General features: G+C 39.7%; 1 long non-coding RNA gene across 1 annotated transcript in view; it reads left to right on the plus strand.

Moving 5' to 3' along the window:
- Positions 1-25,969, plus strand: part of LOC141982525 (uncharacterized) — a 33,272-nt gene that overhangs the window by 2,299 nt on the left and 5,004 nt on the right. The window contains exons 2-3 of the long non-coding RNA XR_012638110.1: positions 1,980-2,025; positions 7,835-7,929. This is a non-coding gene — a long non-coding RNA (uncharacterized LOC141982525). The remainder of the gene's footprint in view (positions 1-1,979; positions 2,026-7,834; positions 7,930-25,969) is intronic.

The raw sequence follows: 25,969 nt of genomic DNA on the forward strand, positions 1-25,969 counted from the left end.
TGTGTGTGTGTGTGTGTGTGTGTGTGTGTAGTATAAAAGGAGTTAAAAAATCAAACCAAAAAAAAAAAAAAGGAAACAAACCAGATGTGATGGGAAGTAACACTTTCTCTTTTAAAATGAACACTTTTCTCATTTTTTGTTGTAATTCTCTCGCTTTAAGTGAGGACGTAACAGTTTGACTTTCCTACTAGTGGAAAAATTTTAAAGTAAGAAGGAGCATGGATTTTTGCCCACTGTTTTACTTTTTTATGCCCTTTCCCTGTTCCTTGTGGAAAAAAGAGACATTTTTAAAAAGAAAAGAAAGTGGGATATTTCTCACAAATGAAATATTTCAAAACAAAACATGAAAATTTTAAACAAAATCAAAGTCTTTTGGGGGAAAAAAGAACCAGTTTTGACCAGCTTTAATTACTGTTGTACCGAAAGTATACACTGCATATGCATATATTGGAGAGACAGCTCAGGAGCTTTCATCAGTACTGCTGGGTGGAGCTGATTGGAAAAATTCCAATTCAACAGGTATTTTTGGTCAGAAGGTGTCAATTTGTCAAAATCAAAATATTTTGTGGAGACGCTTTGATTTTGATGAAGTACTTCCAGAAACCAGTCAGGTGGATGGGTGGAAACCTGCCTGGTTTCTTGCCATTCACCCACCCAGCTGCTTGGCAGCCTCCCTAGAGGGCTGCTGTCAAGCCCAGGCTTCCAGGGTACACAGAAGCCAACTATGTGGATTACCTCAGGGCTGAGGACACCGGGGCACTAGGGCCTGTGGCTTTGGTACAGGCTACTAGGTGGACTGCCTGTGAGGCAGGGACCTCAGGAAGGTTCCATGGTTCATGGCTCCAGGACAACCTATCAGGTGGGCTGCGCTGCTTTGTTCTCTCTCATTTTCTCAGAGAACTGTGAAATTTTTGATTTTGTTCCAAAATGGAACAAAGTCAAATTTCAAAACAGTGAACTTTGCTGTGAAAATTTCTCTGCCTAGCAAAGCTGTAGGGCTCTCGAATCCTCCTGGATGTTGTACTCCAACTAGTGTGATGGGAGACGGTGGATCACCAGAAAAGCTCAAGCCATAGGTACAATGGAGACAAGACTCATATTAGCAACAGTATTGCCATACAGATGGAATAGCAGGGAATCAACACAAAGAGGAATACTGATTTAATTTATACAACTGAACACACAAGTCACAATTTGATGGTGATGTTGGCAGTAGGGAATAAGGAAAAGAAGATGAGGAAATGGAGGTAGAGAGTCTGGTCAAACAATTTGCCCAAGGTTACACAGTCAGTCTGTGATAGGATCAAGAATGGAACCCAGGTTTCCTGAATCTGTTGTAATCAACAGTCTGTAACTGCTTAATCCGATCTACAGCTTAGGGAGACCCCCTTGGGGTGACAGTAGGCACTATAGGTTGTGAGCTAAAGAGCCAGCCAAAACTACAAGGTTTGTCTGTGTCTATCAGCCTGGATGAAGAATCATCTTTGCATTCAATAAAACAGCTTTGTCTCTTCTGTACTGCAAGTGAATGCCGCACTAGTTTTATGCTTTAACCACTATATTTTATCGCCCCAGAAGAATAAAGACATCTTCACAAAAAAAAAACCAGACTAAAAAGGAAGTAAAAATTATTTGGCAGAAAATATAGAACATAACAAAATGGTGCCTTTGTTGCGAAACTGTGTTAAGAAACAGTCTTGTATTGCAGAAAAAGAGCCGGTATGCATTTAATCCTTTGCCCTAAGGTAGTAGGCAGCCTGAAATTTAAACATTTGTAGAATTCCTTTAGGTACCTTCAAAACAAGGCCATACACTGCAGGATGAGAAGGTCGAAAGCTGATCAAAGGTGAAATAATAAAAGTAGAACCATTTAAAAACAGCACAATTTTGACAAGCTACAAAAAAGCAAAATAATGCAGCCAAATAAACTGATTCAAATGGAGAGACACTGAATCCTCTTAATCTTCTTATTTCATCAGGGGAAGAATGTTGGACAGGAGGAAACATTTTCTGTGTAGCACTACAGTAAGTGTTCCGCTCCGGGCAGCAGGCTGAATGGTGACCTACTCAAATTACTTAGACTAAGAACCATGACAAGAATTTCACACTTTGTCTGTCTAAGAAAACAGCTTTATCAAGCACATGATCTAAAATGTGCTGAGATTTCTTTTTACCGTCCTGTTTCACTTGGGCTGCTACAAGAAAAAATAAATAGCGGTTGTTGCCGCTAATGTAGATAGTGTGGGAGGAGGAGAACAGATGAGATTTATATGTTTTGCTGTACCACATGTTGCTTTTTGAAAATGTGAATAATTATTTATGCTTTTAATCGAAAAATCTTCTTGTTCCCACCTGTTTATACCATTTTTAAGAGAAATTATACAGGAAAACTATTCAAAGGCAGTTTTCTGGTATTGTCATCTTGGCAGATCTGGCTTTATGTTGGTCAGTTTCATAAAAGAAACAGTGATATAGTTTGCCCTCTTTGTCTAGGCCACAAGAAAATGCTTCCCTAATGAATATAAGTATTTATCTTACATTGTGATATCACAAATTGTAACAATGTTACGATTCTGTCTCTTTAAAAGGATGGAGTATACAGCGTTCCCACAGTCATGCATTACAGGTTCCACAAAGTCTCTCTCACACACCAGATTTGCTCATTCCCCTGTGTGCAGAGGAAATAATGGGAAGTAATTAGTGTAGGCAGTGATATAAAACACAACACCACAACTGGCAAGGATGACACAGAACTCAGAATGGAAGAGCAGCCCCAAGGAGGAGCCCATGGTAGAGATTTCCACACTTTAGCAATGAGGCAATGAGTTGGCAACATTATCTAGCAGAAGGGAAGGCTGAAAAGAGACATCAGAGAAACAGAGTACAGTGGATAGCTGGAAGGAATGTGCATGTGTCAGAGTACAGGGCCTAGTGCACTGAAACCCAGCAGGACCATGGGATAAGCAGGAGCAAAGTCAGCCACTTAGGGGAAACATGACTACCAGTTCTACTTCTTTCAAGTTGGTATACACATGCTTCACACCATGCTTTATTTCCTCAACCTCAGAGGCACAGTGGAATTTCAATAACCATGAATAAAGCTATAGGCTTGTATAGAAATGTAATAAATATCTATAGTAATGACTGTAAAAATATATAAAGAATAGATAGAGAATTATAACATTACTATACCCTTTGTTGAACCACCCTGTAGAATTCTATAGGGATACAATTTCATTTAAGTTCTAAAGGCCCAATAAAACTATAGAAAGGATATAATTTTATGTTCAATTCTATATGACTTTTCCATAATGGGTCATGTAACTGGATGTGCTCACTAGAACATGGTGAAATTTTTTGGCCTAAACTTTTTTTTTTTGGTCAAAAAATGCAGATTCAGTGACATCTAAATGTTTTGCAAATTTGTATTGGTTTCACCAAATCTGTAGAAGAATAAACTAAAAGTGTGTCCAGTTAGAAAGAAAGGGAAAGGGACATGAGTAATTTGCGTGATAAGCAATTTAGGGAGAAATTTTGCCAAAAAAATAAATCAAGGGTATGTGTCCAAGATCAAGCCTGCTCTACATCAGTTGTCTCTGGGTCAGATCTTGTTTTCTTTATACAGCTAAAATTCCCATTGAAAAAGAGTTGCAGAATGTGGATACCAGCTTTTAAAGCGAAGACCACAGTTCTTCACTTACAATTCCCACGTGGTATTCTCTGCTCTTCACAATCACGCGTGGCCATATTATGACCCATGATACCCCCATGCACAAAGGAGTGAGTTATATTGACATTGGTTGACTGATCTGCCCTAACTGATTATGTTTTTAGTTGAAAATCATTTTGATTATCACAAACAAACAGTACTCTACACAAAAAGTCATGCACCAAAAGAGAAATATATGAAGGACAAATGGTGCTCACCAATATGTTGCTAAGCATGATTTAGCAGTTTGTGAAGATGAGGCGAATGCATGTTATATCTTAATCACAGTTAGCTGATATCACAGTGGACACAGTTTGATCTGGTCTTCACTGACTGCTAAACCACCTTCATCATCCTGTCAGTAAACATGACTGCTGATAACTATGGTCAAATGTGCCAGTGTAGACTGGGCCAAAAAGCAAATGAGGTGAGATGGAAAACAGAACCCAGAAGGAAAGAAGTAAGCTGTTGGGCAAAGGAAAGACTTTTGAGACAGTGTTAGTCATAGGCAAGTAGACCTAAATTTCTTTGCTATTATGTAAAAATAGTAAATGAAACCAATTTCCCACTTTCAGAATCTCATTTGATATTTATTTTAAGTAACTCTGGCCAGGCGTACATGCTTCAGAAACTGAAGGAAAATATTTTAGAAAATTTGACCGGCTTGTACATCAGGTGCATTCCCCCAATTGTTTACTAACGTTTGTGAATGTAAGTGAAAATACAGGATTCTCTTCACACTTTTATTTTGACAAATATGCTTCTAGAAGATTGTGTGCTTTAAACATAGGCATGATCCAGCAGTTGTCTACTGTGAAAATGTATTCCATATCACCCTGAGCTGCTGTGGAGAAATCAGGGGTATTATTTTATGTTCTCTGACAAAGCAAGCAGGGAAACTGTAATATTGGCTTAAATTGCTTTTTCAAGAAATTAATTACTTATTCCAGGACTGATGTTTGTATTATTCCTGTGGATAACAGGGAAGTCCTCTTATGGATTGGTAACTGGTTAAAAGATAGGAAACAAAGGGTAGGAATAAATGATCAGTTTTCAGAATGGAGAGACGTAAATAGTGGTCCCCTAGGAGTCTGTATTGGGCCCAGTCCTATTCAATATATTCATAAATGATCTGGAAAAAGGGGTAAACAGTGAGGTGGCAAAATTTGCAAATGATACAAAACTACTCAAGATAGTTAAGTCCCAGTCAGACTGCAAAGAGCTACAAAGGGATCTCTCAGAACTGTGTGACTGGGCAACAAAATGGCAGATGAAATTCAGTGTTGATAAATGGCAAGTAATGCACATTGGAAAACATAATCCCAACTATACATATACAACGATGGGGTCTAAATTAGCAGTTACCACTCAAGAAAGAGAACTTGGAATCATTGTGGATTGGTCTCTGAAAACATCCACTCAATGTGCAGCAACAGTCAAAAAAGCGAACAGAATGTTGGGAATCATTCAGAAAGGGATAGAGAAAAAGAGAGAAAATATCATATTGCCTCTATATAAATCCACGGTATGCCCACATCTTGAATACTGCATCCAGATGTAGTTACCCCATCTCAAAAAAGATATATTGGAATTGGGAAAGCTTCAGAAAAGGGCAATAAAAATTATTAGGGATATGGAGCGGTTCTAATATGAGGAGAGATTAATAAGACTGGGACTTTTCAGCTTGGAAAAGAGATGACTAAGGGGGGATATGATAGAGGTTTATAAAATCATGACTGGTGTGGAGAAAATAAATAAGAAAGGGTTATTTACTCCTTCTCAAAACACAAGAACTAGGTTTCACCACAGTCAGACTGTGGAACTCTTTGTCAGATGATGTTGTGAAGGCCAAGACTATAACAGGATTCAAAAAAGAACTAGATAAATTCATGGAGGATAGGTCCATCAATGGCTATTAGCCAGGATGGGAAGGGATGGTGTCCCTAGCCTCTGTTTGCCAGAAGCTGGGAATGGGCAACAGGGCATGGATCATTTGATAATTTCCTGTTCTGTTCATTCCCTCTGGAGCACCTGGCCATTGGCCACTGTTGGAAGACAGGATACTGGGCTAGATGGACCCTTAATCTGACCCAGTATGGCCATTCTTATGTTCTTATATTTGTTGCGCACAACAGTCATTTCCCTATTGTATGTACGAATTTACTTGAGCTCTAACTGTGGGTTGAATTTCATGGACAGTAACACATTACAAAAACAAACACTCATTGTTATTACTTAAACGTCACAGTTTGGTAGTTCATGGACAAAAAGTACACGCATTTAGTACATATTAGTTCACTTTGAACACTGTTGAGTATGTAAGACTTGTGTGGAAAAAGTCTCCATAGAAATTAAATGAATAAATACATTTATAATGTCTAATCCAGCTCTAGTTACACTTTTTAATTTCAAATAAGGGACTGTGAAACATCTCTATTGATGATTCAAGTAGCCACAGCTGAACACTTTGATTCTGTATTCCAAAATTATCTTACTAAGAACAAATCTATGTAGGTGGGTACTGAAATACCCAATCTTCCTGAGTATTCAGCTGTGGGTAAGAGATAACTGCTCATAATGTAATACCCCAAATAGAAGGAATGACTTTTGTCTTGGAATGCTTCCCTGAAAGAGATTTGAGGAATCCAAACTGTGTTTTATCGTTTGTATAGAGTTAAAGGATTTTAAATGTTCATGTGTTGCACTCAACTAAATTTCTGGAGCAAGAGTGTAAAAAGAAAGAGTGAAAAATTTCTGTGAATATTCTTTCAAATTTGTAATAAATTTGCTTTGACTGTATTTGCTTTCCATAATATTCTAGCCAATGAGTTTGATAGGACTCTGCAGAAACAGCACATTTTACGAAATTTTTGCAGAATATTTGTGGAAAGTGGATTTTGAATTTGTAATCATTTCATAGCCAAAATAACAATTCTCAGAGGAAACATCATTATTGGAGTTATGCTAATACACTAAGGAAATAAACTGTCTCCAGTTAAAATAACTTGAATTTCTAAAATCAAATAATGCAATTAACTGGTTATGAATGAGGTAGAGAACTAGATCCACCTAACAGGGCTGTACATTCTGTTCATAGTTATATTATAGGGACATAATAGTTAACCCCTATATTTAGGTAGCCTAATGTGTTTCATTACAGAGGATTCTCACAGCCTTTTCATGAGTAGTGCTAATATTTCCATGCTTTGCAGCAGGTCTCTGGAACTTGGCAAAGGGAAGGTTGAGCTAGAAATGTGCCTTTTTATTGTTCCTTGAAGTTATGTATAGGTTTTGCTGAAACTTTGGGAAATCCCCATTTATCTTCTTTTGTTTGTGTTCTTCAGGAAAATTTTTGGTATCATGCCAAATGAACACACAAATGTTCCAAAGTACCAGAATCATGCTGCCACTAAGGTAGCAGCAGCAACACTGGGAATTCCGGGGACCTGGTGGAGCTGTAATGTGTTTGTGGAGGGAGAAAGAACTGGACTGGGATCCCTGCAAACACCCCCAGAGCCAGCATGTGACTCCCAACAGCCCCTTTTTTGTGGGGTGCAATGGGTCAGAAGCTCCCATCAGAGGACAAAGAGTCAAGCCGGGCTACCCTGACCACTCTCCAGATCTGGCCTAAACAGCCCCATCCCCCTGAAATAACAGCCTTCTCTTTATGCCAGCTGACTTAGAAATCTGTGCTGTGGTGCTCCAAAATCAAGATCTGGTGTTATCACTTATCTCAAATAGCTCCTCGGGAGTACAGGATGTTGACAGAAGGCATTACATCAGGAAGTGGTTTCAGTTTTCCCTGTCACATGGTACCTAGAACATTATACTCTGAATGTAGGGTTCTTCTGGCCCTCTTGATTGCAGGTGTTGTGGTTTTGCAGCAGAAGAAGAGAGGCAAGGGGTTGAAAGGGCAGAGAAGAAAGCAAAGAGAAATTTCTGCTTAAAAAAATTAATTGAAAAGCAACTAATGAATACAGAAGAATAAAGAGATTAGAACAAAGGGGGCAGTTTTATTAGTTTACATTGCTTCAATCAGTGTCCTTTTGAATATCATTTTGCTAATTAATTGCAGATTATTATGAAAATGATTGATAACACATTTTGTTTTCTATTCTATTATAGGAAGGTAGTACTGGTGATACTAGATCAGCCATCTGGTCCTTCTAGTTCAATATTCTGTCTCTGACAGTGGCCATTACCAGATGCTTCAGGAAGAGGTATCAAATGCTTATGTCTCCTGTGATAGATATACTGAAGTCAGATTTTATATTATAAATATACTGTGTGCAAATAGATATTATATTTTATATTTGTGTTTGTGTATATAATATATAACATAGGAGTTGCCAAACCAGCTCAGATCCAGGATATCTAGTCCAGTATCCTGGCTCTGACAGTGACCAATGCCAGAATCTTCAGAGGAAGGTGCAGGAAACCCCACAGTGGGCAATTATTAAATTACATGGCCCATAGAGGAAGCTTCTTACTAGCCCTCAAGCAGTTAGTGGTTTATAGCCCCTATGCGTTTTAATCTTGTCTATGGTACAGACACACACAAAATGAGAATTAAAATGTTGGGCTCTGGTTTCATTATCTAATATAAATCAGTGTTGTCTTATTTAACCAAGTTGGCAAAAAATTACCTGAAGCAAGTGATTACACCATGAACATTTGCTTTCATTAGTAGGGAAGATGTGCTGAGTTCTTTTGAATGATATAACCTAGTGTGTAATGTTCTGAGAAACACTGCAAAATGGGACTGGTGGTATGTTAGTTATCAGTGAAAAATGTCTGGAAGTTCACACGCAAGCAAAGAATTAAAAACAGAGCCATGCTGTTTTATAGGTCAATAATGAAAATAATAATAAACCTCTCTTCAGTGTTACAACTTTTTCAGTTGCATAGGATGTTGTCATTAGCTTTTTTTTTTTTTTTTTTTAAACCAGGGAATATCCTGGTGCTGTCCCTTTTCTAAATGTCACGATACTTTGCACTTATGCATTTATCTTTAATCTCTAGATCTCAGTAGTAAGTAACCATTATTATCCCTGTGGAACCCTTTCCCAGGTATCATTAGCTGTAGTAAGGGCCAGGTTCAATGAAGTGGAGGGCTCCTTTAAAAATAAAATGATTGGCTTGTGCCTCCATCTAAAACCTTATCTGCTTCCATGTTTTAGGAACTTAAAATGTAAAACCCCAGTCACCTTTATAAGGTGTTTCTTCCCCATTCAAGGTCTTAGAGTCTCTAGGGATATAGAATCACTTTTTTGGGGGGGAAAACAAGATAAGCATCTATACACATGTCAAAATTATATTAGCAAAACCCTAACTAACAGCATCTGAAGGATACTGAGTTTGAAGTCTCCATTATTAATTACTTGGCTTGTTGCAGCCCAGAACTTTTATTCACTAACCAAGTCCCCAGCCACCTGGACCCATAGGTGCTGGAATTAGGAGTGCGGGGGGAGGGAGGTGCTGCAGCACCCCCTGACTTGAAGTGGCTTCCATCATATACAGGGTTTACATTTTAGTTCAATGGCTCTCAGCATCCCCACTATAACAGTGTTCCAGCTTCCCTGCCTAAACCTCACTTATGAAGCCAGTTAGCTTCAGTGATCACCAAGAGGTGGTTTTCCCTGGCTATTTGCTGCTCTCCAGTGAAAACCCATCCTAAAAAGTCCCTCTCGGGCCTGTTACTGAGAGGTTGGGTTCTGCAAAGTCAGTTCCTCCTGACCTGCTACCACAGGTCCTAGTTCAGTGAAGTCAGCTCTCCACCACCCATTATCGCCAGGTTTTGGTTCAGTGAAGTCAACAGCTACAGTCCCACACAATTAATTAGTTAACAGCTACAGTCCCACACAATTAATTCTATATAGGAGCTAGAATCTCAGGGCAGGAAACCAAAGCTAAGCAAGAGCCCTGAACAGAGGCACTAAGAGTCTCTTGTACCTCTTGTTGAATTTGGTCTCACTACACAATCAGAGTCCATTACTTGTCAGCAGAAGGTGACCCACATTCTTCAGGCTATGCCTTGCACAATTTCCCCCATTCCTATAATAACATTTATGTGCACCATTTACTATTATTTCCAAAAATGACACACAATCTTCAACAGTACAACATCAAACCTGTGCAGAACTGCACTAGGGCAAAATTTTTATATGTAAGTTAAGCCTGTCAGAGCTAGCTTTTCCTCTTTCTGTCTAGAGCAGTGGTGAGCCACCTGTACCCCATGGGCCGCATGTGCCCCATCAGGGTAATCTGATTGCGGGCAGTGAGACATTTTGCTGCCATTCTTCGTCCGCAGGCGTGGCCATGGTTTGCCGTTCCCGGCCAATGGGAGCTGCAAGAAGCGGCGGCCAGCATCCCTTCGGCCCACTGCTTCCTGCAGTTCCCATTGGCCAGGAACGGCGAACCGTGGCCACTGGGAGCTGTGGGCGGCCATGCCTGCGGACACTCAATGTCAGCAAAATGTCTCTCTGTCAGATTACCCTGATGGGCTGCATGCAGCCCGTGGGCCACAGGTTGCCCACCACTGCTCGAGCGGGATCAGAATGTTCTTGTTTCATGTAAGCCTTCTAGCTCTGGGGCTTACACCTATTCTACAGGTAAGGAAATAGGCAATTATGCAGTAGATGTTCCTCTTCCTATCCCATTACCAAAAGCTTTGACCCTTTCAACTGTACATATGGTTTAGGTCCTGGTCCTGCAAACACTTAAACATGTGCTTAACTTTACACATGTGAGCAGTACCACTGAAGTAAAGTTAAGCACATGTTTTTGTGTTTGCAGGATAAAAGCCTTAATCCCCACCTCAGAATTTGCAACTGATACTGCATTCCAATCCAAAGGGGGATGTAATAGTGTAACTTGAAATCCCACTAGTCTATCTAATCCCACCGCTGACCTACCTGCTACTGCTTTTTGAAATGTGTATGGAAGACACACAGCGCCTTGCCCACATTCCCCTCTCACTAAAACAGATTTTAAGGTTTGAATTTGTGTGTTCTAACTGATTGAAGTTTTATTTTTTTTTGTTTAACTTGTATTGGTAAATAAGGGTCAGCCATCTGGCAGTGATGGGTCTGGCTGCCATTGATTCCATCTGCTAAAATATGATATAAAAATATTCCGCTGTTGCACGACATTGGAAAGCTATGACATCTGGGATTACACCAACTATAGGAGTCTGAAAGTGGAAAACTGACGGAATGATTTTCTGTCTGCGGAACAGGAGAAGTGCCTTTGGAGGATGAGGCTAAAGAGAGTCTGATGGCTAGGAGTGTTCCTGAGGCAGTATTTCAGTAAGCTGTAACACCCGTCTGCAGGTAGTGTGTTCTACAGAGTATTATCATGCAGATTTCAATCCCTCCCCCCCAGTCACCCACACAAGCAATTATGCAGGTTTATATTTAAAGACAGGCTTATCCTGGAATCTAAACGGGAACAACTGATTCAAAACTGGGTCTATTCAAATTGACAAACACTAAATACAAATATAGAATTACTATTAACTGCCTTCTTGTTTTATTTAAAAAAATGACTATCTGGCAGGGGCATGTTCTGCTCCTCTTCCTTTCCAGACAAACAAGCTATTTGGAGACCTTCTTCAGGTAATGCACCCAGTGATTTCTTTACAAAGTTTCTTTCCACTACCTTCACAGATTGTGCAGCGGCTCAAAGGCCCTAAGAGTCCTGAGCCCAGCAGGGCCCTACTAGCCTAAGCTTTTTTGTTTTCTCTTTCCCCCCTTTGTACTTCCTTGCTGTGCCTTTGTACCTTCAGAGTTAATGAGGTAATTAGGCTAGGGACAGTTAAAAGCTAGCTTCAGTCTATCAGGTTGACACAGTTCCCATATTCAGGTGTGCACAGGGCAACTAAGGGCAGGTCTATGCTATCACTTATGTCAAGCTAACTTGCATTGCTCAGGGGTGTGAAAAAGACCCCTCCCCAAGTTACAGTGCCCTAAGCGCTGTCCATACCGCCGCTATGTTGGCACGAGATGCTCTCCCGCGGATGTAGCTTCCACCTCTTGCGGAGGTGGAGTAATTATGCCGACGGGAGGGCACTCTCCCGTGGACATAGATCGTCTTCACCAGACATGCTACAGCTGCGCTGATGTAGTGCATCTAGTCTACACCTGCCTCGATTGAAGTTACAGTGTGCTGGATTAGCTCCTGTTGCCCAGCACTCTTTCACATACTAATAGAACAAAAGTACAAGTAGAAGTGCAGGTAATCCCATGTTTATTGCATAATTACCCGGGGGACTTTTACCAACTCCCCCTCTTTTTCCATCCAGGTCCCTCCTGCAAATCCACTGCTGGACCTTACCATACCTGGGGCGCTTCTCGCAGCTCCCATTGGCCAGGAACAGTGAACCGCGGCCACTGGGAGCTGCGGGCAGCCGTGCAAATGCAAACAAACTGTCTGGCGGCCTGCCAGCAGAGAACCCTGACAGGCCGCAGGTTACCCACCACTGGCTTAGAGGCTTCACACAAATTGGGACCTCATTGTGCCAGGCACCACGCAGGCATATAGTATGAGAAATGTCTTGCGTTTCTGATGCTAGAATTCCTGTCTTTATGTGTAAAACCTTGCAAATTGCATCAAAAAGACAGTGTAGTTATCTGGGCTGATAATTTTAAGAAACCAGGAATCTTAGAAAATGACAAGTTTTGTTGAACTAATAGCCAATTAATGTTTTCTATTCTATAATTTATTACCACCACCAAAAAGAGATAATCACAGCTGAATTTAGTGTTCATATCACGTCCTCTAATAACAAATTAAAGTATTATTTTATTGTGTGTGTTACAGTATTCTGCTTTGGCATAATGCTGTTTTTCAAAGCCAAAATCTTTGCATATGGTTATGGAAGTTCAACGAGTTTTGGAGAAAAAGTGCAGGAGTTTTGTTCTTCAGTAGTTTCATATCAGGGAATAGTTGCACAGAGAACTCCACAAGTCTTTGAATTATTATTGGAATAATATCTTTTTCAATATAGTTTGAGGAAACTGGTTCTAGGAAGTATTTTTAAAGAGTGGCCTAAGCAGAATAATTATTACATTTTCCCAGTGCAAGGTAAACTGCTTTATAAATTATCATGTCCCACTGAGAAATATGTGAAAAGGATAAGTTTGTGCATTTGTCCAATCTTGAATATTATAGAATAACATTTCTGACAGGGTCTGGCCAGATGGCTACAGGAGAATAATAGAAGGCAGATATATTAGCCGCAGGCTAAGCAGGTCCCTTTTCCCTGGGTAAGGTAACAGGGAAGGTTGCAGAACAATCAGGAACTTTCTGCAGACAATTAAGACAGACAGGCTGATTAGAACACCTGCAGCCAATCAAGAAGCTGCTAGAATCAATTAAGGCAGGCTAATCAGAGCACCTGGGTTTTAAAAAGGAGCTCGCTTCAGTTTGTGGTGTGCGTGTGAGGAGCTGGGAACAAGAGGCACTAGGAGCTGAGAGTGAGAACGCGGACTGTTGGAGGACTGAGGTGTACAAGCATTATCAGACTCCAGGAGGAAGGTCCTATGGTGAGGATAAAGAAGGTGTTGGGAGGAGGCCAGGGGGAAGTAGCCCAGGGAGTTGTAGCTGTTGCACAGCTGTTCCAGGAGGCACTCTAGACAGCTGCATTCCACAGGGCCCTGGGCTGGAACGCAGAGTAGAGGGTGGGCCCGGGTTCCCCTGAAATCCTCCCAACTCCTGGTCAGACACAGGAGGAGTTGACCTGGACTGTAGGTTCAGAAAAACGGCCAAATTGAGGGCTGCCATGAAGCTTCAAGGTGAGCAAATCCGCAAATAAGCGCAAGACCCACCAAGGTAGAGGAGGAACTTTGTCACACATTCTACAAAAATATTCGATGGATAGTACTTTTAGTTTTGGGTTCTGCTTACATTCACCCTTTGCTGCGCTAATGTGAAGCAATAAAGCATTTATCAGTAGGATAATTACATACAGGAATTATTTTTTTAAAAAAATCATTCCTGAATAATTGGTTTAATGGCTAATAGTAACAGACTACTCCAGTGGTCAAGAAGCTATTAACTTCATATAGAATGTCTGTCAATATTGACATTGCTCATTTGTAACCAACGTCAGGGGAAAGATTTGAATGTGTTTATGCAGAGGGCAGATGAAGCAGCTGTTGCACTTTTCACATTTCTGTTAGATATAACTTTTTTTCCCCTTTGCTTGTATTTCATTGCCTTGTATAATGATAATCGGATTCCATGAGTAGTCGACTCTATCATAAATGTATTAAATATGATTTAATGAAAACTGTTTTAAGATTGAATAATAACCTCAGAAGGTTCCAGGTTAAAATGGAGAGACGTTGACTGAAAATGTATTTTCATGAGTTTAATGCCACAACTCACTACTGTAATTTTTAAATGATGAAAACTGAACTCTATTATATATACACATTTAAGGGTAGGGGCTCCTAGAGAATATTTTTCTGTTAGGATTTTTCGTCCTTAGGCCCTGATCCATCAAGATTTGTAGGCATTTTAATAAGACTGCTTGCATGGTTAGAGTTAGATGCTCGCATAAATACTTTACTGAATCAGGGCCCTACTTACAGTGGTATTATGTAGTGAGTTGATGAAAAGTTTTAAAGGAAGCCAGTCATTTGTTTTCACAGATTTTCTGACCATGTGTGCCACTGCCCTTCACTTATGCTGTAGATTCCCTTTTCATTTGTATATTTATCTCTTTTGGTTTCCCCTTCTAACTTAGTGTGACCTCTATTCTCAGTGTCAGCATTGGCCTAGGACTTTGAATTCTTCCTTGCACTGAAGAATCAATATGCTGTGTCAAAATCTAAAAGCATTAACCAGGTTCCAAATATTATGATGCTGTCCCACAGTTATGGGCGAGGCTGATAGTCGGAATTTTGTGTGCACACACTGATTGATTTACCTCTTCATTATAATCCCACAAAGCAGATCTATTGTGAATCAAAGTAAAATCACAAAGTAAAATCACAAAGGCCTCAGTCAGCGAGACATTTAAGCTTGAGCTTAAAGCAAGCAAATGCATTTGCTTAAGCGACTTGCTTAAGTCCTTTTTCTGAGTAGGGGCTTGAAAGAGCAAGAACAGTTATACAGAGAAAATCAACATTGTGCTAATCAAATGTCTGATGATCAGCAAAAAATTTTACCACCAACAAATGAACTGCATGGCATATCAATTATGGTGTATTCCAGGGATCGGCAACCTTTGGCCCGCAGTCCACCACGGTAAGCCCCCTGGCGGGCCAGGCCAGTTTGTTTGCCTGCTGCATCCGCAGGTTTCGGTGATTGCAGCTCCCACTGGCTGCAGTTTACCGCTCCAGGCCAATGGGGGCTGCAGGAAGTGGCGTGGGCTGAGGGATGTGCTGGCTGCCACTTCCCGCAGTCCCCATTGGCCTGGAGTGGTGAACTGCGGCCGGGGGGAGCTGCGATCGGCTGAACCTGCGAATGCAGCAGGTAAACAAACCAGCCCGGCCCCCCAGGGGGCTTACCCTGGCGGGTCCGTGGGACAAGGGTTGCTGATCCCTGGTGTATTCACTCATGCCTACAGTTCTGCTCTTTCTTACTCCCACTGTACCAATCCTTGGCTTACAGCATGCTGTTCCACTCTATTGAAGAAGAGCCATTAGAGGTAGACCTGCTTTTTTTTTTTTAATCATCCAGCGCTGCTAAGTGTCAAATAGTTATTTCATCACAAGTGGCCAAATCTCACCAAATATTCCATCATCTTGTTCACTCATGCTAGTCTGCCAACAGGTTAACCCATGTTTAATTTATTTTGTGCTGGCAGTATACGTTTATGGAGAGCATTTGCTTTTTGTAATTTGTCTCAATTTGCTCAAGTGGTTGAGAATGGTCCAGATGGGAAAATTAGGACAGTGACAGCTTATTAGGGAATGTTTATATTGTTGTACTAGGAAGCAGCAGCCATTTGTTAACACATGTAGAATGCATTTTGCTTGTCTTTTTGGGATCAGAAAATTGAGTACAGTCTTTACCTTGGACACCTACGTTTCTCTCTGAAGGTTAAGCTGATGCAGCAGTTACTTCTCTTTTAAATATTTATGGGTGAGTCATGTGAAATGCCTGCCAAAGGTAGCAGAGAGAAAATAATGGCTAGTATTAAACATTTGACCTTGAAAGCAGCCCTGATTGAAAATAATTACCACAAGTTTTAAAACCTTTATTTCCTGTTCTGGTGGCAACATCCTTTTGGGGCTCTAATAAATTGCCCAATCATCATATCATCAGATTAACTTGACTCAACTGTTTATTTCACATTAAGCCTCAGCATTACTGATGCACTATGTAAAAGGATATTAATTATCTATCATTTTTTTTATCCAGATTTCTTTGGTAGTATAAATTCTTGTTGAGTTTGCCCTTGATGTTCCACTGAAGCCAGATGAAAACTTACTATGTGAAAGGCTGAAAATTATCTCTGAATTTTCTGCTGACCTCTAAGATGTATTGGTATTGAGCAGGTGTGACTGAATTCTCTTAGAACCCTTTCTTATATCTATCTGTGTTGTCAATTTAGTTTATATTATCATCTGGGAACTGTATATGGGGACATTATTGGTCTTGTTAATTATAATTAGCTGTCAGTCTCCTCAATGAGAGGTATTTTAGTCATTAGGTATAAAACACTGGTTCATGAATATACCTTCATATAACGAATACTTTAAAAATACGTTATCAAATATTTGCTTTTAAGTATGACAAAGATTTTCTCCCATCCTCAGCTTTTATTTACTTGTGGTTTGTGTTTCACCAAAGACTTTGCCTCAAGGATACCAGGTATAGCTTTGTAAGGTCAGTTGATTAATGTAGTCTTGTAGAATATCATTGGCTGTTGGGGGCAAGCAGTTCTATAAAAGGAAATTTTGCTTACATAGAAAAGAAAGTTGCAGCTGTGGAATGTCAAGAGATTATTATCACAATAAACAGCGAATAAACAGGATTATTGTAGAAGTGCATTTGCAACACTAAAATTGAAGTGGTGTCAGCATTTTGTTTTCAGACCGTAATATGTCCATAAAATGTGATTTGAGCTAGACCATGATATCTTTTGAAAATTCAGTAATATACATTTTTAAAATATCTTTTTAACATTCGGTTGTTTGTTCTGAGGGACTAAAAGGATTGTCTAGATTTTTATGGGTGTGCTCTTTTGTGAAAAAAATAGTTTTAAAAATATTTTGCAGTGCAATTCATAAAAGGTCCAATCCTGCCAGCCAAAACTCCTTTTGAATGGGAATTTGTTTCACCTTGGGGAGTTTGTCTGGCTAAAGATTTTATGTCCTTTTTTCCCTCCTTTATTTTTGTTTGAGCTCAAATTGAAGAACTGGCTGCTGTGGAACTGTACTAAAGTTTTAAATACCTTTGTTAATATAGTTCTTATAGGGCCCCATCCTGTTCCCATTGAAGTCCACTTGACTTCAGAGGGAGCAGAATTTGAACCCCACATTAATCAAATTGGTTGTTATAACATGATTAAATGCTGAAAGATTAATAAAGACACTTGATTGCTTAGTATAACAGGAATTCATTCTCTTGACATGTCTTGTACTTACTAACTGACACTATATCACTCATAAAAACAGAAACATATTTTATTTATTTAGATTTATATACACACTAAAAAAGGGCACATAGTCACTCTAGTTGCCCTTTTGACATAACTCCAAAAGACAACTAAATTAATATCCATAAATAAATAAGGTGTAGGAATGTAATTCAGTAGAAGCTATCACAAGGTAACCAAAAGCCCCAACTCCCTCTTACATCCTTTGTTCCACTGCATCCTGCCCACATCCCAGTTGCTGACAAAAATCTTGGTTTCAGTTGGTAAGTGAGGTGAGAAGCTCGGATCCCATCACTACAGACAATGTCTCTCTTTCTGTGTCCTCACTAGGCCTCTACCCACTATTTCCTGCATCCCCACTGGCCTTTAGGAAACAGATGGAAAGCATGATGAAATAGCTCTATGAAGTGGACTCAGTCTTACGACGTGCAGCTGTCACACCTCTGGTGTCAATGATGTTAGACGGATATTGCATCCCACAATTGACAGGAAAAGGAGAAACTAAATCCTATTAATCTTTAAATGTGTATCATTTGTGACATCAGTACAGGGTATTTCCTGTGGATTATGGCTGAAGACACCAGCTGCTGAGTGCCATTAGCTCCTTCAAATCTTTTGGATCAGATGTGATTTCTTATTGTTTTGCTTTTGAAGAATGGAATTAATTAATCTCTAATTTAACTGACAGAAAAGAGTTTATAAAACTTATAAGGAAAAATACAACCATAATAGGATTTGGACTTAATGCTATTGAAAAATGAAGGAGGCACTTTATTCACTAGACCAGTGGTTCTCAAAGCCGGTCCGCCGCTTGTTCAGGGAAAGCCCCTGGCGGGCCGGACCAGTTTGTTTACCTGCCACGTTCGCAGGTTCGGCCGATCACGGCTCCCACTGGCCGCGGTTCACCGCTCCAGGCCAATGGGGGCTGCGGGAAGGGCGGCCGGCAGGTCCCTTGGCCTGCACCGCTTCCTGCAGCCCCCATTGGCTGGGCATAGCGAACCACGGCCAGTGGGAGCCGCGATTGGCCGAACCTGCGGACGCGGCAGGTAAACAAACTGGTCCGGGCCGCCAGGGGCTTTCCCTGAACAAGCGATGGACCGGCTTTGAGAACCCGTGCACTAGACTGCATGGTATTTTGTGATAATCAGGCCCATTATATGGGTATGAAATTCTCCTCCTCTCCGTGGCTGGGGGACCCTGATATTGTTCTTTGGAAGCAATGGCAGCATAATGAGTGTTTCAAGGAAAAATAATTAATAAAAGTATATATCAGGCCCAATTTAGCACCAGAATGCATTAACTTCTGCAATGCCTGATGAAGTAAAGCCCAGGGGAGGGTAGTGGTGCACAGAGTTGCCTGCCTTCCCATATGGGTGAATCTTCTGTGGGACGCAGCTGCTCCTGGTGGAGCAGGATATAGCAATTTGCACACACCCTTCCCATCAGTGAGGGTGAATGAAGTCAAAGGCCTATTCACTGTCAGAAAACATAAGGTCTAATTCTGCCATCTTTGCTTTCCTCGGGTATTAGTTTACAATGTGAGTGGTCCCATTGATTTTAGTGGAAATTGAACTTTATCATCTTACCTAAGACTAGGCATGATAGTCAGTGGTCAGAACGTATCAGTTGCCTAATAACTAAGACAAAAAAACCATGTTTTTTCCCCTGCATTTTAGTGGCATATTTATCCATCAATAAGGTACCTCTTAATGTCTTTAAATATATGATTTTACAGCAATTACAGATGGTATAGGCAAGAAAACAAAAGGAAAAGCAAAATTTAAATGCTTGATATTGTTGGGACAACACCTCAGATTTCACATCATGTTTGCTCTTATATAGGCAATAGCATTAGTGGGCTTTTTCTAAATGGGCTTCTGTGTTTATTTGTGAATTATTATAATTGTTGTTGTAAACAATAAATAGTTACCAATATAGCTACAGAGTTACGTACATCAGATTATATCCTATGAAATTGCATAATTACTAGAGCTTGTTTTCATGTGGAAAATTTTGAATTTTGACTAAAAAATGGAAAACCCAAAACTTCTGTCTGAAACCTAAACATTTAGATTAGGAAATGCTAACTCTCTAGCAGCCATCTCAAATCACATTCTTTAATATATGATGTTTTTATCATAAATCTTATTTGCTGTTTTACATGTTCCCTGAAATTTGGAGGCATTTAATATAAATAAAGAGGCTATTATTACATTATTTACCCTTTCCATCTCAAAACCAGTCTTTACTACTGTTTAAATTCAGGAATGTTGCTAAATATATTTTAAATCAAGTTATATCACTGCTCTCTGGTCACTCGATTTCTGATCTCAAAGTGACTATCCTTCAACAAAAAAACTTCGAAAACAGACTCCAACAAGAGACTGCTGAATTGGAATTAATTTGCAAATTGGATACAATTAACTTAGGCTTGAATAGAGACTGGGAATGGTTGATTCATTATAAAAAGTAACCTATTTCCCCTTGCTTATTCCTTTCCCCCCCCCCCACTGTTCCTCAGACGTTCTTGTTAAACCCTGGATTTGTGCTGGAAATGGCCCACCTTGATTATCATACACCTTGTAAAGAGAATGATCACTTTAGATAAGCTATTACCAACAGGAGAGTGGGGTGGTGGCGGGTGGGGCGGGGAACCTGGATTTGTGCTGGAAATGGCCCACCTTGATTATCATACACATTGTAAGGAGAGTGATCACTTTACATAAGCTATTACCAGCAGGAGAGTGGGGTGGGGGGAGAGAACCATTTTTTCATGGTCTGTGTGTATAAAAACATCTTCTGTATTTTCCACAGTATGCATCCGATGAAGTGAGCTGTAGCTCACGAAAGCTTATGCTCAAATAAATTGGTTAGTCTCTAAGGTGCCACAAATACTCCTTTTCTTTTTGCGAATACAGACTAACACGGCTGTTACTCTGAAACTTGCATAACTACAGTTCACCATTAACCTCTTTATTGATGTGGGAAGCTACCTGGTAGGGCTTTTTGCTTGGAAGTAGTTAGTTTATAATTACATTTCTGACTATGGCTCAGATATTCTGGAAATGGTTGAAATGTCGATGAACACTATTTTGCAGTCTGGTTCTGCAGAAACAGCTTGTCTGCATGTAATTTAATCATTCTTTTATATTTCCTGTTCTTTTGGTCATAATGGAGAATGTGCTGTTTTAATTCCCACATCTTTTCATTGCTGAGCTATTAAAGTTAGAGAAAGAGTTGGTGCAACCCATTTAATTTAATCAAAACACAGAAGAACAATTACTGTCTTAGACAGTAAGTCATCTTTTCCATTCTGTGATGATGTTAAATGTGCAGAAATCAGTTTTCTATTTTGTTCTGTGTATTAACTAGCACTACCATGATGATCTTTGATGCCCAATTTTGGGATTTTTATAATATTATTGCTTCAAGGACAAATTGCCCCTCTAAATCCTCCCAAATCATTTTTTTTTTCACCTAATCCAGTGCACCACTTTTTTTCTCTGTTCATCAGTCATTTACTGAATTAGATGATCTATTTTGGTGCTTTATTAGAAAAAGAATCACTATTATTAGGATGATCATCGTACCCTTCACTGGCCTTGACCATCATCCTAATAACTTTGGCCCTGGCAATTCTTTAATTTCTTTTTCATTGCTGTAACATGATTTTTGGAGTTTCATTACTGACTCTTGATGACAGGGTGTTGAGGATTTAGTTTCACATTTGATCATAGACCCACATCATTATTAAAGAGTAGTAGACATGTTGGATCCTAACCATTATGACCCAGTGAATATTTCACTCATATAGGGCCTGTGATAGGGTAAAATATCCTGGACGGGGTTAAGGTCTACCTGTCTGTCACATGACCCAGCAGATGATTTAAGGGAAGAGGGCATGCTCTTTCTTGGGGCTGAGTGAGACAGTGGAAAAGGTTCTGGGGCCTGCAGCTTGCAGATTGCTTTGTTTTTGTGTAACTCATGAGTTTTTGTGTTTGAACAATAAACGGGGCCTGAAAGGGACATGGGCATGGCACTAGCTCTTTTCTGTGTTGGTGACGTAGCCCATCAGTATACAGGGCCCATTGCTATCTCATTTAAAGATGTAACCACTTGTGCCTCATCTTTAAAATAAACTTTCAGCTGGTTTTCTTCTATCACTTTTCTTCTTTCATTGTCAATTATTAAGTTTGCCTAACGGTTCCCATTGTAAAACCCTGTTTTCAGTTGCTTATAACTTTGCCAGTCTTTAACTGTTTGGGCTGAAATTTTCCATGTCTGCCTCAGGCTGAAGATTTTTGGAAAATTTCAGCCAAAATGATATAGCTGTTTCCAAGAACAAGGGTAGTTGAAAATGTTATTTTGCCCATGTTAAAGAATTCTGGTAATCTTATTAAAAGAATTGGCATATTTTACTTTAAATATGACTTGTTTATTTTTTTAAATTTTGCAAAACATCAAGGTGTTTTTGAAAAATTTCAGGTTTTTATTATTTCAGTCCTTTCCCCTGCAACTGATTTTTGTTTGAATGTTTTCCACTTTTGCTTTGTTGCTTTGACTTTTCAACCTTTAAAATTTTCCCCAAAATACACTTTGTTTTAGGCAAAAAAGGAGAAAAAAGTTTTTGAAAATAGAAGGAAAAAACTGAAATATACTTAATTTTTCTAAACGATATAAAAAAATCATTTCTGAATTGGTCATCAAACATGAAAACTTTCTGTGGAAAATTTTAGTTTTTGTCAAAAAGTAATTTTTTGCCTCAAAATATTAAGCCCATATCCAAGTGCTTGGCTAGATCAGGGCCTTGGTTCCAGTCTCACACTATTCATATGTATGTGTTTATGGGGACAGTGCGTTCATGCCGTTTAACTGCTGTTCCTCCTTCTGTGGTTTTGAACCCTTTCATATATTTCTGGTGCATTTTTGCTCCTCTCTGAACCATGCAGAAATGTTGTTCCATTGTGTGTATTGTAAGGTGCTGTAGTTTAATACAATAAATATTACAAATATGATGTATAAACAGGATGATTTCTAAATGTTTTCCAACTACAAGCAGTTTCTTAAACCCAATGCTGATCAGCTGGACCTGGTATTGATTGGTTCCTCACAGCAGTGATCGGCTGTCAGGGTTGATATCTTCTCTGTGGGCAGTTCTCTTCTGTTCAAGAGACAAGCTGGGTGAGGTAATAGCTTTGATTGGACCAACATCTGTTGGTGAAAGAGACAACCTTTTGAGCTACGCGGAGCTGAAAGAACCTGAAGAAGAGATCTGAATAAGTAGGTCCCATCAAAGATATAACCTCTCCCACCTTGTCAGTCTCATATCCTGGGACAAACACAGCAACAACACTGCAAATATCTGTTGGAGTAATTTATAAACAAACAGAAAACAACAATACCCCCAAACCCCTTTAATCGTGATTACATTATCAGCCGTTCCATAAGAAATGCCTCGGGACATCCAGCTGAAACCTGTCTTTCACTTATTAATTTGCTGACATATTAATCTATACTTATTATTTCTTCATATGACTCAGTGATCTCCCATTTATCTGCAGGAGAACCAAGCAGGGGGATTGGGATCAGATGCAAACCCACTCTACCCTAATGGCAGAAGTAGGCTCCACTACTCCTAATATAGTCCTCTATGGGGCATAGGGCAATGGTGGATATCTTGGCCCTGCTCCTCCCCAGTCCACTCATGCTTCATTCATCCTTTCTTCCCCTTGCATGCTGCTCTGCAGGAGGCCCCTGGAGGAGTTTAGCTCTTTTCTGTGTAGGAGATATGTATCCCTTCCCCACAACCATTCTCCACTAACCACAGCAGGGAGGGAAGTTTCTGCAAGTGCTAGGTAGAGGCTAGCGAATGTAGAATTCAGCCACTGAGTTAAGAGTGAGAAAATACCCAGTGAGTAACCTATCAGATTTGCTTTGGTTGAGCTCCCTATTTGTCTAGAAGACCTGTTTATTATTTGCCTTGGCTACACTTCTCATGGGGTTTCATCTGTAGCTTACTTTGTTGCATGACTAGTTTTTATGGTGCAGAACTTGCAAGGACCACCCATTAGAAACTGTATGAATGTTAACCAATTTACTTTTTCTTTTAAATTTTGTTTTAATAAGTTGAGTGTTGGCATGTTTTAAATAATGAAGTGGAGAAGGCTGAAACACCATCCATAACAGCTCTGCATTACAACTACCAAGTATACATATTGCAAGATCCAGGCACAACAGAATAGATAAATCATGAGGAATTAATTCAGGATATTGCCAAGCCTCTTGGAAAAGGAGAATGATTAAAGCTTTACCTGATTCACAATGGATCAGGGTCAAACCATCTTGGAAATCCAGGTATTTAGTGGTGTTCTTACAATTAAAATGCCCTAGGAATTAATTTAAAGTCCTCTGTGCCCCAATGGGAAAGAAAAAAATTGAATATAAGGAAGTTTTGAAGTAAAGCATATGTAATATTGCATGACACACTAGTCTGACTATATACATAGACCTATATTGGGTCAATGATAGATAGTCCAAGTACCGGAATGCTTATTATCTTATCAAAGCATATGTCTTATTCAAGCTATTTTCTAAATGCATAAGACTTGGAATGTCTAATCTGTTAGGCCGTTCCCTCATTCATAACCCTTGCATAAACTCGGGTATATCAACACATGTGCACTGTAAGACATACCACAAGGTGGCTTAAGGATTGTCCAGAGCTTCAGTTTTACTATCGGAAGTTTCAGTAGTCACATTTGGAGTTAATGGCCAAAATGCCACAACAATATGTAATCCTCAAGCAATAAGTTAGTGATAAGATAAAGTACACAGAAAAACAGTTCTCTGGGTCCTTGCTAATTGTTATTGAATGGTGTGAGCTACACATTGTTATGAAAACAAAAAATGACAGATTCTGCAAGTGCTACAAATAATGTTTCACAATTATTTGCATATGCTCATCCTTGGCAAATGTAATAGAAGTAAACTCAGTATTGATATGTAAAGCATCCTCTCATAGGTAAACCTGGAGTGGTTATAATAACCAATCCAGATAATGAAATCTGCTAGGTATCACCCGTTTACTGTGTTTGATTTTATTTGAATTTTTGTCATCATGATAATCAAGGAATCATTACAAAAACTTAATCTAAATTGTTATTAACATTTTCAATTTGTTACTTCAAGGTCACCATGCTAGCACACAAGCTTTTCTCTTCCATCCCCTCATGACATTCCATCTCGCTATGCTAAACATTTATCGCTCAGATTGATAAGACTTTTGACCTTTAGACTCTGAGCTGTATCTGAATCCTGGTTGCAGCAGGCAGGGAAATTAATGAGAGCATCACTCTGTCTCATATTCTAAGATCTCTTCCTTTAATGGTAATTATAGTGGCACTGTTCATGCTGTTATGGTTAAGATGGTGTCAGCATTTCCATTATTTAAACCCTGTTTTTTCAGGGGATGGGAATTCAGTGATGAAAACGCTTTGCATGCTGGAATTGGTTGGACCAAGTTCTGGCTGTAAAAAGCCCAATAAAAACACCCACTAAAACATTAACCCATTAAAAACAAATGATTTCTTTTAAGTTTTATAAAGCTGCCAGCAGTGGTGCCCCACTTGGATACACAGGAGGAAGAAGATACAAGGATCCCTCCATCCTCCCCTGGTTTGCCTGCACAGGATATAGCCCAAACCTTGGTCCTTATGCTCCCTGAGGGGTAGTTTGCTTTTCCTTTCCCCCTCCCAATGGGTAAACAATTAAAAGTAATTGACCAATGGTGGAAACTGTTCCTGTGCAGTTACAAGCTTTGACTAAGATGTTCAAAGGTAGGTGCCCAAATCCAGTTGATATTAATTGGCAGTTGGGGGATAGATTTTCAAAGGCAGCTAAAGATATAGATAGGCACCTAATGGAATTGTCAAAAGCCCCTAAGTAGATGAGGAGCCGACTTCCAAGTCACCTCTGGTCCTAAGCGCTTATTTCCGCAAAACTCAGCATATATTATAATAAGTATAAAATGTCATTGTAGTTTATGACAACTGGCAGCTAAAATCCTAGTTTAAGAGGCTGAGTAAAGAAGAAGTGCTGTAGTACTGGCTTTATACCTTGCAACAAAGAACTTATATTAAACAATTGTATTTGCAGCCAATATTGCTTCATGTATACTTTCCAATGCCGTTTAATTTGAGAGTATATTGATCATAACATGGAACTATTAGAATTTCGGGAATGTTGTTATAAGAAAGTGTGAGAGCCCTACAGGTGGGAACAATACACAGAGAGATGAATGGGTAGCAAGTAACAGAAGGCACAGGTGTGGGGACAGCTGATTGCTTGCAGGATGCACAGAAGTATTTGGGCTGTTCTTTAAAAAAAAAAAGACGGGAAATTAGTGAAGTGGCTGGAGAAGGGTGGACACAAACACACACGTGTACACGAGGAAGCTTGAGGAAAGATTCTGAGGCCAGGTCTACCCAACCACTTACTTCGGTATAAGTTCTGTTGCTCAGGGGTGTGAATAAGCCACCACCCTGAACGACGTAACTTACACTGACCTAAGCACCAGTGTAGACAGCGCTATGTCGGTGGGACAGCTTCTGCTGCCAACATAGGTACAACCTCTCGTGGCGGTGGATTTA

This window comes from Natator depressus, chromosome 1 (genome assembly GCF_965152275.1).
Source record: "Natator depressus isolate rNatDep1 chromosome 1, rNatDep2.hap1, whole genome shotgun sequence".
In the NCBI taxonomy this organism is placed as follows: Eukaryota; Metazoa; Chordata; order Testudines; family Cheloniidae; genus Natator; species Natator depressus.